The sequence below is a fragment of the Giraffa tippelskirchi genome, chromosome 9 (genome assembly GCF_054371585.1).
Source record: "Giraffa tippelskirchi isolate mGirTip1 chromosome 9, T2T-mGirTip1v1.2.pri, whole genome shotgun sequence".
Classification (NCBI taxonomy): Eukaryota; Metazoa; Chordata; class Mammalia; order Artiodactyla; family Giraffidae; genus Giraffa; species Giraffa tippelskirchi.
Window position 1 is genome coordinate 18602401 of NC_137283.1, and position 16801 is coordinate 18619201.

General features: G+C 38.2%; 1 protein-coding gene across 8 annotated transcripts in view; it reads right to left on the reverse strand.

Annotated features, from left to right (window-relative positions):
- The window catches only part of GRM7 (glutamate metabotropic receptor 7), an 896695-nt gene that overhangs the window by 690168 nt on the left and 189726 nt on the right, over positions 1–16801 (reverse strand). For 4 of the 8 annotated variants that reach the window (XR_014064798.1, XR_014064797.1, XR_014064795.1 and 1 more), the window contains exon 1: positions 14793–14842. The exons of 2 other annotated variants lie outside the window; for them this stretch is intronic. The gene's annotated coding sequence lies outside the window, so the exon portion shown is untranslated. Of the gene's footprint in view, positions 1–14792; positions 14844–16801 lie in introns of those variants that run through there. 2 more of the 8 variants (XR_014064794.1, XM_081528175.1) reach the window with 2 other exon arrangements.

The window sequence follows — 16801 nt, forward strand, 5'->3', positions numbered from 1 at the left end:
AATAGATTTATACATTTATTACTTCCACTAAAGATTCATGCTGCTGCTGCTGCTAAGTTGCTTCAGTTGTGTCCGACTCTGTGCGACCCCAGAGACGGCAGCCCACCAGGCTCCCCCATCCCTGGGATTCTCCAGGCAAGAACACTGGAGTGGGTTGCCATTTCTTTCTCCAATGCATCAAAGTGAAAAGTGAAAGTGAAGACGCTCAGTCGTGTCTGACTCTTAGCGACCCCATGGATCACAGCCTACCAGGCTCCTCCATCCATGGGATTTTCCAGGCAAGAGTACTGGAGTGGGGTGCCATTGCCTTGATTTTATTTTAAACATCTACTTGTGCCTTCAACATTGCTGGCTTTGTTTTCACTAGAGCATGTGTTGTAATATATTTTCCTAAAGTAAATTATCTTTCTATTTTGTTAAGATGATTTTTATTCAATTTGAGTATAATACTATTCCTAAAAATGTTATCCCAAGATAAAACACGGAGTTCCATAATATTAGAACACATCATTTTTTTTTAACCAACCCATAAGTATATAATCATTATTGCTACAAGGTAACTACTTACTACTTTGTAAAGTGAATTTGAAGACATGTGTGTAATGACACCAAATACCTATAGCTGTGAGGTAATATTTTCACAAGTATGTATCAAATCCATCTAAATTTTCTTTTTAACTTTTCTCTGTGGTTGTTACATAACCTGTGTAAGTACCCAAAATGAGCATTGATTCGGATTATTTTGGGCTCCCTTGTGTTCTATAAGCAGTGTAATATTCCTCTAAATAAATAAATCAAGAGGGAGCCTTACATTGTGGGAGAGTTTGTAAGGAATTCAATATGAGCTATCACCTTTGTTTGTTTCAAGTTTTATTATTAGAAGTATTATTGTTTTGAAACCTCATCAGACTAATTGGTATTGTAATAGCTGTAAAACAGCAGAAAACGACCACAGTCTCTTATCTGTGCTAGATACTTTCCAGCCAAAACTGCAGAGGGCAATATCCTGTCATCTCACTTTGAAAACAAAACAGCCCTGCCACAACCCTTGTCCATATTTCCAACTAAACTTGAAAGAGCACCTTTGCACGTCCAGAGAGGAGACCATGGAAGAGGTGTGCAAAACATAACCATCAGTCCATCTCTCATCAAAGAATCAATTTCAGCAAACTTTTCACCCAGGAAGGAACTTTAGCCTTACCAACTTCAAGCCAAGTCATTACAGCTCAAAGTTTGCCAGAACAATTTTTATCACGTACTTTATCTTCTTAATTATGCACACCACATATTGTTTTATATCTGACTCATAAATTTGCATCTTTAAAGTATGCTGACATTTCTATTGGGTCTGAATAGCCTTTAATGACTTTTAACAACTGAACAGGATCCATGTTTCCAGACTGGGTCATTTACACTTCTAGATGAAAAGGTAGATATTTTGGCCATTGAGACGGTTCCTCAGTAAGAGACTGAAAGGACCACTGAAGCCCCCCCAGAGATTTTTAACATAATAGTAGTTACCACCTAGTATGACAACCACTTAGCTCATACTTAGGGACTCAGCAAAAAAGCTAGTGGACAAACAAGAACCTACTGTATAGCAGAAGGAACTGTACTCAATATCTTATAATAATCTATAATGGAAAAAAAATCTGAAAAGGAATATGTGTGCAAATGTGTGTGTGTATGTAACTGAACCACTTCACGGTACACTTGAAACTAACACATCACTGCAAATTAACTACACTTCAATTAAAAATATAAAAATTTTTAAAAAGCTAGCTGCACTAAATACATCTTTGTTCAATTTCCAAGACACCAAAAATACTTAGTTTGAGAGTTTACTCTATTTTCCAACACTTTCTTCTAAATTTGCCACTTTTGAAATTCTGGAGCATCAAAATTTGTCAGAACCATAATTCAGGACAGAACTATACAAGGACTCTTGCTTACACTTAGGTAGATAATAATGTCATGACTTTAGATTCTTAATTCTGCAACAAGTTTTAATATAATCATTCTATTATAAATTTAGGCATATGGTGAGTTAAAAAACAAAAACATTCAAGTCTTTCAAGATAAAGACAATCTACTGCATTTTAAACAAAGAGGAAATTGGGTAGCATGATACATAATTTGGGTATGTGAATTTTGTAAAAGAAGAAATTATATATTACTATCCAATATAACTTTGAACCTGGGCTGTTCAAAATTAAATTGATTGGTGCAAATTAGGCCTAGAAGATTTTGAAAAGGTCTGATGTGAAACAGACTTCACAGATGATTAAGATCCTTGGTAGGATCTACATAAAAATGCCACACTATGGACTTCTAAAGCAACCCAGCCCCTCAGCAAGCTATTAAATCAGATACATAGTGCTACCCGAGGACATGAAATGTTCATAACACCTTTGTCTTTCAAAGTAATCATGGAATGATTTTCATTTTGGGGCTCATTAAAACATACTTACACATTTAAGGGATTCTACTAGGTGATCCACAGCATATGACAAGTTGAAGGAATTCATCTCAGGAGAAATTTCAGAATTCTCTTTTCCTTTTGAGCTAATTTTAAAAATGTTGCCCTAGATAGTTCTTTAATCTCTGTAGGTCCTCTTCTAGTTTCACTTCTTGAATTAAAAAATTCCAGAATTGCAATATATCAGTCTCCACATAACAACTTACACAGATTTATTTAGAGAAACAGAACTCCCGACTTCAATATCTATTTGCCTACTCAAAAACTGCACTTGAATATCTAACAGATACATTGAAATGAATACAGCCATAACTAAAGTGATCCCATTCCAAATGTTCCTCGAGGGTCTCCTCTCATCATGTGGTGACTCAATTCTACCAGTTACTTCATTCAAAAACCACATGATCACCCATTTCTCACACATACTTTACAGAAAATCAGTCAATTCAATCAGCCCTACATTCAACATATCAGGAATCTGACCACTTTTTAACTACTTTTAAAGACATTAATATCTAAGAGCAGGGGTTCCCCACTGTTGCTGAGCACCAGTATCTCCTGGAATGTTTGTTACAACACAGATTCCTGGGCCTCACCAACCTCTAGAGTATCTGAAGTTCAGAAAGTTGGGCCCAGGTGATGTTGATGCTGCTCTGGGATACACCCTTGAGAACGACCATCATGGACTAAATCGTCATTATCTTTTACCTAGACTGATAGACACCTCTCTGCTTTCCCTTTTCAGCCCCTGTTCTGCCAACTTTTCCCTGCGGAAAATAGTCCAGATGATCTGTTTAAATCCAAGTCAAATTATGTGACTTCTCTTCTTAAAAATCCACCCATGACTCCTATCTCAGAGAGAAATCTGGAGTTTCTACAATGACCTAGATTATAGATCACTATACAGCATCGTGGCCCCCTCCTACCTCTCACCACTGAATCCTCTCCAGCTGTACTGGAAAATACTCTGGGAATATCCAAACGTGTTCCCATGTCAATGCTGCTCAGTTTGCCGGTAGTTCTGCCTGCAATACTCATCCTCTGCATTTTGGCAGGCTGCTTTCCCTGAGAATGTGCAAATGACACCCTACCAGAATGGTTTTCCTATTTCCTCTTAGCATTCCCAGAGAATGTATTTAAAACTTAGTTAATGTATTTAATTATTTCCTGTCTCCCCACATGAAAATGTAAGTAAACACAAGAGTAGAGATGTGGCCCATTTTGTTTATTACTGGATCCTCAGCATCTGGAACAGTATCTTCTTACACACAGTGGCCGCTCATACGTTATGGGAACAAGTAGTGAAAAAATAAATAGACATAGCCCTAGAAAAGGAGTGATGGATTTATGCAACATTATTTACTGTGTATTGTATCAGGCACCATGATGGATACTCCCCTTATGGCATCATTTATAGCCTTACAAGAACCATGGGCTGTAGGTGTTTTTATGAATAGTACTAACAGTATAAGAGGAAAAGAGGTTTTTCCAGTTGTCATGTATGGATGTGAGAGTTGTACCATAAAGTTGAGCGCAAAAGAATTGACACTTTTGAACTGTGGTGTTGGAGAAGACTCTTGAGAGTTCCTTGGACTGCAAGGAGATCCAACCAGTCCATCCTAAAGGAGATCAGTCCTGAATATTCATTGGAAGGACTGATGCTGAAGCTCCAATCCTTTGCCCACCTGATGCGAAGAACTGACTCTTTAGAAAAGACCCTGATTCTGGGAAAGATTGAAGGCAGAAGGAGGAGGGGACGACAGAGGATGAGATGGTTGGATGGCATCACTGACTTGATGGACATGAGTTTGAGGAAGCTCCGGGAGTTGGTGATGAACAGGGAAGCCTGGCGTGCCGCAGTCCATGGGGTTGCAAAGAGTCAGACACAACTGAGTGACTGAAATGAACTGAACTGAAGAGGATAAGAGGAGGATTCAGAAAAGACACATAATTACTTTGAAAAAAACAAAGGCATGAGGCGGGGCCTAGGATCCTGAGTCAAGTCTGTGTGCCGCTGTAGCTTAGACTATGCTTTTTTCATTGAACCAGATTAATTCATTCGGTGAATATTTTGAGTGTCAAATGTCAATACTTACCTAGGTATAGGGCATGTAAGGATAATAGAAAAGGAGGAGGAGGAGAAGGAAGAGATTAGGAAAGGAAGAGGAGGAGGAGTGGGAAGAAGAGAAGGAGGAGGAAAGGTTGTTTCCATTTTCAGTCTGGTAGAGGGGAAAGACCACATAGTCACTATGTATTTTGAGGTCTAATTACAGGATGAGATGAAGCTAATGGAATACTATAGTCTAGGAGAGTACGTTATCCAACAAAGATGACTATGCCATATTTAGGAATGTAGATTGGACTTGTTACAGTCCAGTTGCCTAGGAAACAGCTAACAAGAGATGCCAAATAAGTAGGATTATCTATTAGTGTGAAGTCAGAGTGAAAACCCAACTGACAACCTCCATGTTGAACTTGTCATAGGTTAGTTAATAACTTCATGGTTACAAATGACATTTGCAAAGCAAAGTGTACAGTGAGCAGAGGACCAAGTGTGACAAAGGGAAAGTCAAGGATCACAAAGCCCACAGGAAAAGTGCTTCACGAACAGAAAAATACTTAAGAGTGTTGAAAATACTGAGTGACTTGATATGACCAATCTTTGACCTTAAAAACACCAAAGTGGTCGGTGACCACTTTTTCTGATGGAGTTCTGTGAAGAAAAGAGCAGTTTAGAGTAGTTTGTGGAGTGGATGGGAGGGGAAGAAATGGAGACACTATAAACACTAGAAAACAGGTGACAAAGAGTCTGCATAGGGATGTCACTGAGTAGTTGTTTTTAGAAGCTTGCCTGTAAGGGGTAGAAAGAGTAAAGGTGGCCACATTAGGGAAATCCAAAACTCCTTCTTTCACATATACCATTTGTCAAATAAAAAAAATGCCTGGCATCAGGCTTTCTACGTATAATAACAAACTTTTTCTTTTTTTTGAGTTCTTGCTCAAACTTTTTTTTTCTTCTTTTTGAGTTCTTGCTCTGTATCATCTATTAACTCAAGTTATCACAAGCAAGCAATGAAAAAAAAAAAATCTCAGGATTCCAAGAGGGTTTAAAAAATGCCAACAAGGGGGTAGGCCTAGATTCTCCCATTCACAGAAACCATTTACTAACTCACTGTTGAAAGTGCAGCTATGTTTGTTTAAACCTGTGCATATGCATAGTGACCCCACTAAGCTGTAGCCCTTATCACTACAGGACTAAATACTACTCATCATGTGTACGTGTGGTCAGTCGCTGCAGTCATGTCCGACTCTTTGCGACCCTGTCGACCACAGCCCATCAGGCTCCTCTGTCTAAGTGATTTTCCAGGCAAGAATCCTGGAGAGGGTTGCCACGCCCTCCTCCACGCAATCTTTCCACCCCAGGGATTGAACCTGTGTCTCCTCATTGCAGGTGGATTCTTTATCCCTGAACCACTGGGGAAACCCAAATCCTACTCATCATTCAAGGGCAGTTTGAGAAAATACCTTTCTGTATTCCACTAGACTCTAAGCTCTCTGAGAAGTCCTAACATAGTCACCATGAGCAACCATCACAGGAGAGATTATTTCAGCCCTAGCCTTGCTGGAAGTCCTTTTAGAGTATCATCTCAACTAACCACAGCTAAGCAGCCCTCGTCAGCAGGTATTCTCACCATCACCATTACTGACCCAGGGTTTCTCCGACTAGAATGTGCAAACTAATACCCTGAGGAGCTTGTTCAAATGCAGATTCTGAATCTACAGACCTTGGGTAAGGCCTGAGATTCTGTACTTCTAACTATTTCCTAGGTGACACCCACGGGGTTCTCACTGAGGCATTAAACCAAGGCTCACGGTGTTTACATAACTGGCACATTTCCACACACCTGCATTGATTCCAGAGTTCATCACCCAGTATGATTCCAAAGCCTGCACTCTTCAGCAGGATTCAGTACACTGGCGTCCACAGGCAGGACTGGAACACAGCCAGACCCTGCTACTGAAGCGTTACCTGTGGCTGTGTTCATTGATGCTGCAGATGGCAGAGTTGAGTTGGCTGAGACCAAGACAACACAGCCTGCAAAACCTAGAATATTTACTATCAGGTCCTTTTTTTCAAAGAGTTTTCCAACTTCTGCTCTTAAGCATCACCCTCTGTCATGTTAACTCTTAGTTTTATAAATTCTCAGAACCAGATGTATAGAGAGTGTTTTAAAACAAATGGTTACGATCCATTCAGTTTAACGTAATAGCTCCCGATCGATCACTTCATATCATTTTATTGGCAACTCGTACAATACATAGTTTTCTACTTTGTGATAAATTCATCCAGCATCTGTATGATCATCTCTGAGTCGTGGTCTTTACAGTGGGGTAGATTTGCCTAAGCAGTGGTCCAGATGGTTCACTGGGGTACAAGAAGAAAACAATGGACTTTCTTTATTTTGTCTTATTCCATTTAAGTTGGTGTATTCATATACACTTTAGGATTATCCCTACTGTGTATTACAGTGGCCTCCTCAATAAGTACTGAATGAGTAACTGATCTATATTTGCATTCTCCTCCTTCCCAGCAGAGGGCCTTGTACATAGAAGAAACAGTAAATTTTCACAAAGTACTCATTCATTTAGAAAAGGTTTTTCTTTCTTTTTTACTTTAAAATCCAAGATGTAATTACTTTCATTAAGGTTTCAGAATCTGGGATAGAAGGATACAGGCAGAATATATAGTCATTTTGAAGCATAGGAGGGAAAATTCTCTCTTCCAGGGATGTGGCACAGAGAACTGCTAAAATAGGTTTGCAGTGGGACCAGAATATTCAAGGAAAGACTCTAGAACATTCTGTGACAATTTATGTAGCAATTCAGGCCTTTGAAGCAGGATGACTGGTACTGAGAAAAGAGATCAAGGGAAAACCATCCATGTGGAGTAAAGGAGGGTGGAGAATGGGCCTCAGAGTCCCACAAGTCAAAAGGAAGATGATCCGGCAAAATGGCACCTGAGCCTGACATCCCTGAAGGCAACAGCTGAGGCTGCCTCCTTACTTTACTGTTTCAAATCTCCCCCTGACTGCCGTGGGTGGGGCGGGGGTAGGGGTGGGGGTGGGGTGGGTGTCGCACTCTGGGCACCGAGCGTGAGGGCAATCCCTCGGATAGCTGTCCCTCTGAGCGCTCCAGTCCTCATCCTAAAACATCAATCTTCACTGCAAACTACTGCAGAAGATGCATCTGAGTCCTTCTTGACTCCAGATTCTTTGCAAATTCTTTTTGCATAAATCTGTGACTGGTGCCTTTTTCATCTCATTTGCCTCTTTCCCCTGGGATCAAATTACTGAAACAGCCTGGCTGAAGGAGAATCTGCCAGAGAGGAGTTTCTGCTTCAGTTCTCCTCCTCCAGCCACGGTGCTCTCTCCACTGAGCTGCAATGAAAATGCTGATGAGCAACTCTTGGTTTTCATTCTTATGGTGACACGTTTAGTGAGCTTTGATTGAAATAACCTACTTTCTGCAAAACAGGGTGTTAAAAGCTGCTAATTTACTCATGCTCTTTAATTCTGTAACAATATTGCTAGGTAGACATTAAATCCACTGAAAGAATAATATAGATTAATTGAAACCAGGATGGTCTTTATTCTATATTGGTGGTATTCAGATGCTATACCATAAAACACGTTTTTAAAAAGAATTTCTCCTAAATGTTATTGGTCATTACTTGTATAACACATTAAAAAATAAAGTCCTAGAAATACGAAATGAAAAAGTATATAAAATAAATTTCAGATTTTTAAAATTATTATTAGATTCAACATACATAAAATTACTGCCAAATTGTCATTACAATTTTGAAATATTGATTCTTTTTTTAATTGTAGTAAAGTTGATTTAAAATATTGTGTTAGTTTCAGGTGTATATTAAAGTGATTTGCTTATACATAATCATATTATGTATCTATATTCTTTTTTATCTCTATTCCATTATATGTTAATATATTGAATATATTTCCCTGTACTATACAGAAGGTCACTGTTTATCTATTTTATATATAGTAGTATGTATCTGTTAATCCAGTACTGCTAATTTCTCCCACCTCTTCTTTCTCCTTTGGAAACCATAAGTTTGTTTTCTATGTCTGTGAGTCTATTTATGTTTTGTAAATAAGTTCATTTGTACTATTTTTTAGATTCCACATATAAATTATATACACATATGTGTGTGTGTATATATATATATATACCATATATATATATGTGTGTGTGTGTATATATATATATACACACACACACACATATATGTATTGTATAATATTTTTCTCTGATTTCCTTCACTTAGGATGATGATCTCTAGGTCCAACAGGGCAATAATGCAACTGTAACAAACCCAACTGGCACAAGCCCATGAACCACACTCTCAGTGATGCTCCCTACATCACACAGATCTGAAAGCAATGTTTCACATACACATCTGACAAAGGACAAAGAATGCCTCCACTCTTCGCTCCTATTGGTCACCTCTCTGTGCCTTGTGATTCAAACAGCATTATTTAACCTCATGTTGACAGTTATAAGATGAATTGGATCTGAATGTGAGCCCTAATACTTACCACTAGTGCAACTTTAGGCAAGTGCATCAAATTCAGAGCCCCGTTTCCTACAAAACTGGGATAATGACAGAACAAACTCCAGAGCATTATTTTAAAGACTGAATGATCCAATGAAGGTAAAATGGTTATAATACAGTTTAGCATACTGGAAACCCTCAGGATGTGTTTTTTGCTACAATATTAACTGTAACAACAAAAATCTCTTTTTCCTCATCCCTCTTCTCTTGTCACATGTACTGCCCTCTCAGTGCTGCTTTACATGTCAACACTATCCAGTGATCTCTCTTTAAATTGCCACAGTGTGTATTTTTATTTTATCTTTATGATTTAGAAAAAATCCAACAGTAAGGGAACATTTACGAAATGCTTCATCTCAATAACATTTCCCTTGTCCCTCCTTCAGGGCACTGAGACAGTTCTTGTCTAAGGCAGGACACAGTCTCTGTTTAGCCGGTCTATTTCTTAAAGATAAGAGCAAGAAACCATGACGGCATCTTCCTCATCTTAATCAGGAGTGCCTCATCTATCCTAAACCTGGTCAGAGCTCAGTAAATACTTACTAAGGTAAAGTCCCAATAACCTGTCAAACTTGGAAATTATAGCATAAACTATCTACAAGGGACTAACATGTAACTTTGACAGAACTCAAGTGTCTTTTGCATTAAATGAACATGACTTTGTTTCTTTTTCTATAATGAATCTTCAAGGTATCCCATAGTCATTTGGGTATCAGAGATTTCTTGAAATCTGGCCAGCAGTCATGAAGGGAGGATTGTAATTGTTTTGTTGTTCAAATAAACAAGAAGATGGTCTACTTGTTTGTAGAAATAAGGTCTAGAGCTGCCTTGGAACAAGGAGCTTAATCACTCACTTGTCATGAATACTTTCCAGCTATGGGGATTTAATAGGATATGAACCATTATTTTCAAAATGTATTGCCATTAGCTAATCAGCACCCGTTTTGACAAGATAACAGGTGTAGCACAGAGATGCATCACTTTGAGATATAAGAGGCAAAGTATTCAAAGCACTTTCTTCATATCACAGATCCATTTAACTATTTTATCATCTTATCAATCTGAAAGGATCCTTACCACATTGCTTATTGTGTATTTGTTATTAAAACAGTGGTTCTTGACTATTTGTTACATGGAATAAAAAGAAATATAAAAGATAAAAAATATTTTTGTAGTCCTTGCTACCATATAAAAATATATCTCATTAGCTATCTTAAGGTTTACTTACTAGAGGAACCATCAATCTCCCCGTTTGACCCCTTAGATCCTTCTTAAAGGCCCCCACAAAGATCAGAGGAAAGCACTCACATTGAAGGGTGCTCAGTATCATGATCTAAATTTAGTCAGACTTCAGCCAGGGTGATATGATTCAAAAACCCAGCAGGCCCTCAAACAAAGACACACATTTTGAAATCCTAAGAGTATCAGTATCTTTCACAGTTTTTTGATGCATAGTATCAAAGGACATTTTCAACTTTAGTAACTTGAGGTGAGACCTTTAGGTACAACACAATCCACCAGATACATGAACTCACAGACAACAACTTACCAAAAATACTAAAGGGTTGATGGACTTAGAGAATCGCCCCTATGATGGATGCTTCAGTTTAGGATCATGAACAAAGCAAGAGGGGAAGGGATTATACTGACACCAGACCCACATACAAGAGATGCTACAGGTTATTTCCAAACAGAGATCTCACCTCATAGGAACTGAGCATCTTACTGTCACCTAGAGTGATCCGGGACTACTAGCAGGAGGAAATCTTAAGATATAATGGGAATTTATCCATGAAAGGGGAAGACAGATTTCTTCTTTTCCTCACAGTTGTCATGGTAACAATGGGGCTGAATTTAACATTTCATTCAATTACTTTTTTCTTAGTTCTCTGGATTAAGCGACATTGAGTAAATATTAAGCATTATTATAAATCAGTAGTGGTGCTTCTGTAGGTTTAACATGACCAAACGGAATTCATTCCCATAGGAATTTAATAATAACTTCATGCAGCAGCTTACTGCAGAGGCAGTTTCTTTAGTCACTGATTGATACCAAAAATGATCTGATTGTTCTCAAGACAGTAAATCTTGACATGACTGGTATGATTACAAATCAATAAAAACTGTACATACTTAAAGCAAAGGACCTGGTCTTTGTTTTATGGTTCCTTTTGTGACAGATCTTTCTATCTACAGGGGGAGGAACAAGAGGTTTTCATCTATTTCTTAGACACAGCTCATTCTAATGCAAAGGCAGTGAGTCATGAAAGCATCCCAACACTTGAGGAGAAAACACTGAGAAACCTAACAATGTTTAGAAAGTAGAGAAATATGTCCCCTGGCCTCTAGAAGGGTTAGAATACTTTTCCTCCCTAATAAGGAGGACAGAAGTAGGAAGTTTTGTCCAGATGAAACTTGTTGGATCTCTCAAGTCCTAGATGTTCCTTTGAGACGTGTGAAAATGCTATTTTAACAGTGACAGAAAAACGCCACCTATTTGATTCTCATCAACTTTTTCTGACTTTTTCCCCTAAGATAGAAATACTCTACTAGAAAATGGGAAGCATCTTTAAAAAATACTCAGAGAGATAAATGGGTCTAGGTAAGACTCTAACAGAAAAAAAAAAAATCCACCATCACTTGCTAACCTTAACTCAAGTGGGACCCACTAACTGTTTAGTTCACTGCAGAATGTGAAGCTGAGTTTTTTAAATGAACACACTATTTTTGTGTAGAATGAACATTTTGTCTCACTAGAGGATCTAAAATGGAAAACTCTCAGCACTCTTGAAATGGTAAGTCATGGACAATAATTTCAAAGGCAAGTTAAAGAAAACAAACAGTCATTTGAGTGATGGTAACCCAGTTGACCATTTATAAGCCCAGTGTCACACCAGTACTCTTAGGGGGAAAAAATATATATATATATGTATATATTTAAATCAATAGTCTTCTATTTGATGCACAAAATTTCCATTACTGCTGTCTATATCTCTCAGTTCTTTCACCCCTCAATCATTTAAACTTGCATCTTCACAATATTACAAAGGAATTATGAGCAACTATCTGTACTAAGTCATTCAGAAGCTCTCTCAAGGTACAAATTACCATGGGAAATGGGAGAAAAATCAGCTTGATGTTGATTATATTCCCACAGTTTTTTTTATTAATTTTTGTTATGTGTCTATTTCCATCAAACCAAAGAACAGTTTTTACTTGAAAAACAATTTATGTACTTCCATTGGGATAGTATTTACATACTACTGTATTTTTCTGTAGCACTGACTATTAAAATATATTAATAGCAATTTAACTTCTAGCATTCATTTGGAGTTTAAACAAATCTTTATTCCATAAGGACAAAGTGCTAAGCATTTGGAGTATGGATTTAGACATTACATAGTCTAAAACAGGTGAGTTTCCCTTTTCTTCGCTATCTAGGGAATTTTAAACAATACAGTTTGGAAATGATTACTCTTATTATATATATAGTTCACCATTTTCTAAAACATTTATTAACAAGATATTATCTTCCAATGTTGCATTAGACTTTGAGGATATAAATATTTATTGAGTTATGAGAAAGTCTGCTCTTCCTCCATCTCCATACATTTTCCCAAAGGAGACTTAACTCATCTTCCCAAAGGAAAATATTGTGATTAATCTACACCCCTTACCCTCAGTATCCACTCCTCTGCGAATCATCAGACTGTTACAAATGCAAAAGACTTGAACTCTACTGGGTTAAGTCACCTGTAGGAGAAAATTGGTGTCTCGAGACCTAACACAGGGTCTACCATGTTGCTCTCCTACGTTATCAGCTTCTTGAATCCACAGAGGTGTTTTATTTGAAAGTTCCTCCACCATCTATGAGCTTTCAGCCAGTTTGTTAATCACTCTCTCCAGACACCCATACTGACAGAGGTATGGGACCAGAGCACCAGATCTCCATGGCCACACGTGTGAGTGTGTGGCCCACACAGAGCCGATGAGAAGTATTCCTAAAAATCACACATACCCACTGGAAGAAAAACTACCTTTTTACTCCAGTGTCTAACCTGGGCATGTTAGACAGTCTCTTTTTCCCCTTCAATACTTAATCCTCACCCTGCTCTATACCCTTGGAAGCTGACCTCTACAGCCTACACCAACTGGTTCTCTTACATTCAGGTGGGTTTGGCACAGAGGAGGCACTAGAAGATTCAAGGGAATGAAGAAAGAGGCTGGATTCTCCACTCCCAGTTCTTTCTCCCTGAACTGCAGGTTGGTGGTGGCTGGGTTTTTCTACTGAAGTCTGCAGCTGCAGTTTGGTGGGCCTCTCTTGTAACTGCAGCACTGGATGGTTCTGGTCACCCATTCTACCACTTATTCCTCCAGTCTGTGACTACAAACATTCTCACGCACACCACCACACACTGCCCCACCACCCCTAGTAGCCATCTCTGAACTTGCCTGAAACTTGCAAACTAGCTTCCTCATTTAAGTCTCTTTAACCATCTCTTTGACCATGCCATTTCCTTCCTGTAGCTTTCCTGTATTCTAGACTGATATGTATGTATGTATGTATGTGTATATATATACACATACATACACATATATATGCATGTATGTAGGACAGACATTATGAAAAAAAGGCCTTAGTCTGAAAATGCAGACTTTATCCACCTTACATAAAAAAACTTGCATTCAAGTTAAAATCCAGCTGAGAGAAGTCCAGCTGAGGAATAGAAAAAAAGTGGTAAATACCTGAAAACAGTTTTTTAAGCATGGCTACAGGTATTTCTGAAGTCAGGTAAACCCCTGTGCATTCCAGTCATGTGATTTTGTACATTTCCACTTTCTCTGAGGTTAATTTTTGATTGGGTTTGTGGCACTGGCAACTGAGAAGACTATAATGGAATGCATGCAGTGCTGAGAACTTCATACTCTGCAACATCAATAAAAATTACACGGTTTATGAGGAAAAGGAGGTCTGAGGCCAAAGCATTCAAAACCTACACAATTACAACTCTGTGTCTCACTCACAAGCAAAAATAATCCTAATAAAACACCACCTCATTTTTTAAAAACACACTTTACTTTCAATATAAATAAACCTAAATAAGCGATGTTGCACAAAATATTATCAAGATAGAGTCTATGGGTGCTCCCCTGGTGGTTCAGCGACTAAGACTCTGCTCCTAATTCAAGGGGCTCTAGGTTTGATCCCTGGCCAGGGAACTAGATCCTGCATGCCAAAACAAGACCTGGTGCAGCCAAATAAATAAATAAAGATTGCTTTAAAAAAAGAGTATATAATCAAAACTGGTCCTCGGAGAAGTCTATGATATGCCTTGAGTATACAAGACAGTAGAATAGTGCCCCACTGTTTACCGTAACCAGCTCTGCTAGTATACTTTCTGCTTAACTACTGCTACTAGATGGCAAAAATATTTAACAAGCTGGGGGAAAAAGTGTGTAAATCAAGGTGACTTCCATACTGTGCTGTCATCTTTATCCTGTTACAAACAACTTATGGGTTAATTCACATCTCAAGAGCACGTGTTGTACCAGAACAGACTGTAACTATACAGAGCTATCATTTTTTCCCTTAGCTCAGTTGTTCTGCTCGTGATTTAGCACACACATTACATTTATTTTTATCAGTAATTACATTTAAGTATTTTTAAAGCACACCTGAATTTGTTTTTCATTTCCATGCAGTCTCCCAGTCTTTGATGATTTGTCACAAAGACTTCTTCTTTCAGCATCATAAATGCAATATCCTGATGCATCATGAATGAAAGTGAAGTCACTAAGTCGTGTCAGACTCTTTGTGACCCCATGGACTATAGCCTATCACACTCCTCCGTCCATGGGATTTTCCAGGGAAGAGTACTGGAGTGTGTTGCCACTTCCTTCTCCAGATGATCTTCCCAACACAGGGATCAAACCCGGGTCTACCGGATTGTAGGCAGACGCTCTACCATCTGAGCCACCAGGGAAGTCCTCGTGAATGAAAAGATATCTAACTGTTTCCCTATAACAACCACATCACCAGCTGGCAGTTGCTATAAATAGGCTGAGGTGTGGGTCAAACTGTTCCTTTGCTTTAAATGAAAGATGATATATTTAGATCATAATTATATTTCATCGTAACCAAGATGGAAAATAGAAGTTGAAATATCATGGCACAAACCCATTTTTTCCTTTCTTTCTAGGCACAGAACTAGACTATGGTCCCCAGGCTTACAAGCAATAAGGTATGACCTTATGCTTAAATTCTGGCCCATGGAATTTGGACATAAACAGTGTGTCATCCTTCCAGACTTGAACCGCAGATGCCTCTTTGTGGCCCCCATGCACGTTTCCCCTTCTCTCTTTGCTGTCTGCTGACAATCAGAGTATTCTAGGGAGTCATACATTAAATATGGCAGACCCTCTGTCAGTTTAGGCCCCTGAATGACTGGGTGGGTAAGAGGCTCTGAAACTATGGACCCACCATTTTTTATTCTGTATGAGTTAAAAAACAGTTCTCATTGCTTTAAATCACAGAGACTTCTGGATTCATCTGTTATAACACCTTTTGGTGCCTTAACTAATATGCACAGCTTCTGTTGGACTTCATTAGGTTCTTATTCAAAAACTGAAAACTCAAACGGAGATCCAAAAGGTAACTTTAAAAAATTTTTGTGTTAATTTGCAAGTAATCCAGCACTTAAGTGCATAAGGAACAATCTGGGGGCTGATCCAGCAGGGAGTTTCAGCTACTTGCCAACAGACTTCTTTCTTCAGTTGATGTGTTTTAACCAAGACATTTTTGCTTATAAAGGATCATAAACCTTTCCAAATTATTTCACAAAAAAGGAATCATTTTAAGGTATATAGAGTCTTACTAAATTTATGAAGAATGAACTTTGTGCAAAGAAATCAGGATATGTCAGGAACTGAAAAATCTATTGCATATTAGGTGCAGCTATTATTTTTTTTCCTGCTTTTTCTACATGTACACCCCATCATTTCTCCAACCACTACCTTCCCCTGCTTACTCACCAGGCTTATGGTCCAATATGGTGTAGGGGAACATTTACCACCCTAAAATGTATTTCTTTGGCATGATTATTTTAGGCTGATTATTTTTAAGAAACAGAAGACCATGACGTTTTTATTTTTATCTTCCCCTTAACTGCCTAAAGGAATTTAGAAAAAGGGCCTTTTCCAGGAAGCAAACTATAGACAGAGGTAACTATGGGCATATATCTAGAGAAAACTAATTTCAAAATATGCATGCACCCCAATGTTTATGGCAGCACTATTTATAATACCCAAGACATGGAAGCAATCTAAGTGTCCATTGACAGATGAATGGATAAAGATATGGTACATATATATAATAGAGTATAACTCAGCCATCAAAAATAATGAAAAAATGTCATTTTCAGCAACATAAATGAGCCTAGAGATTATCATACTAAGTGGACTCTCATACACAGAAAGACCAATATGCTATCACTTATATGTGGAATCTAAAAATAAATGATACAAATGGACTTATTTGCAAAACAGAAATAGCCCCAGAGACTCAGAAAACAAACTCACGGTTACCCAAGTGGAAATGGTGGGGGCAGAGGCTAATTAGGAGTTTGGGATTAAAATGTACACACAACTACATATAGATAAACAACAAGGACCTTCTGTATAGCACA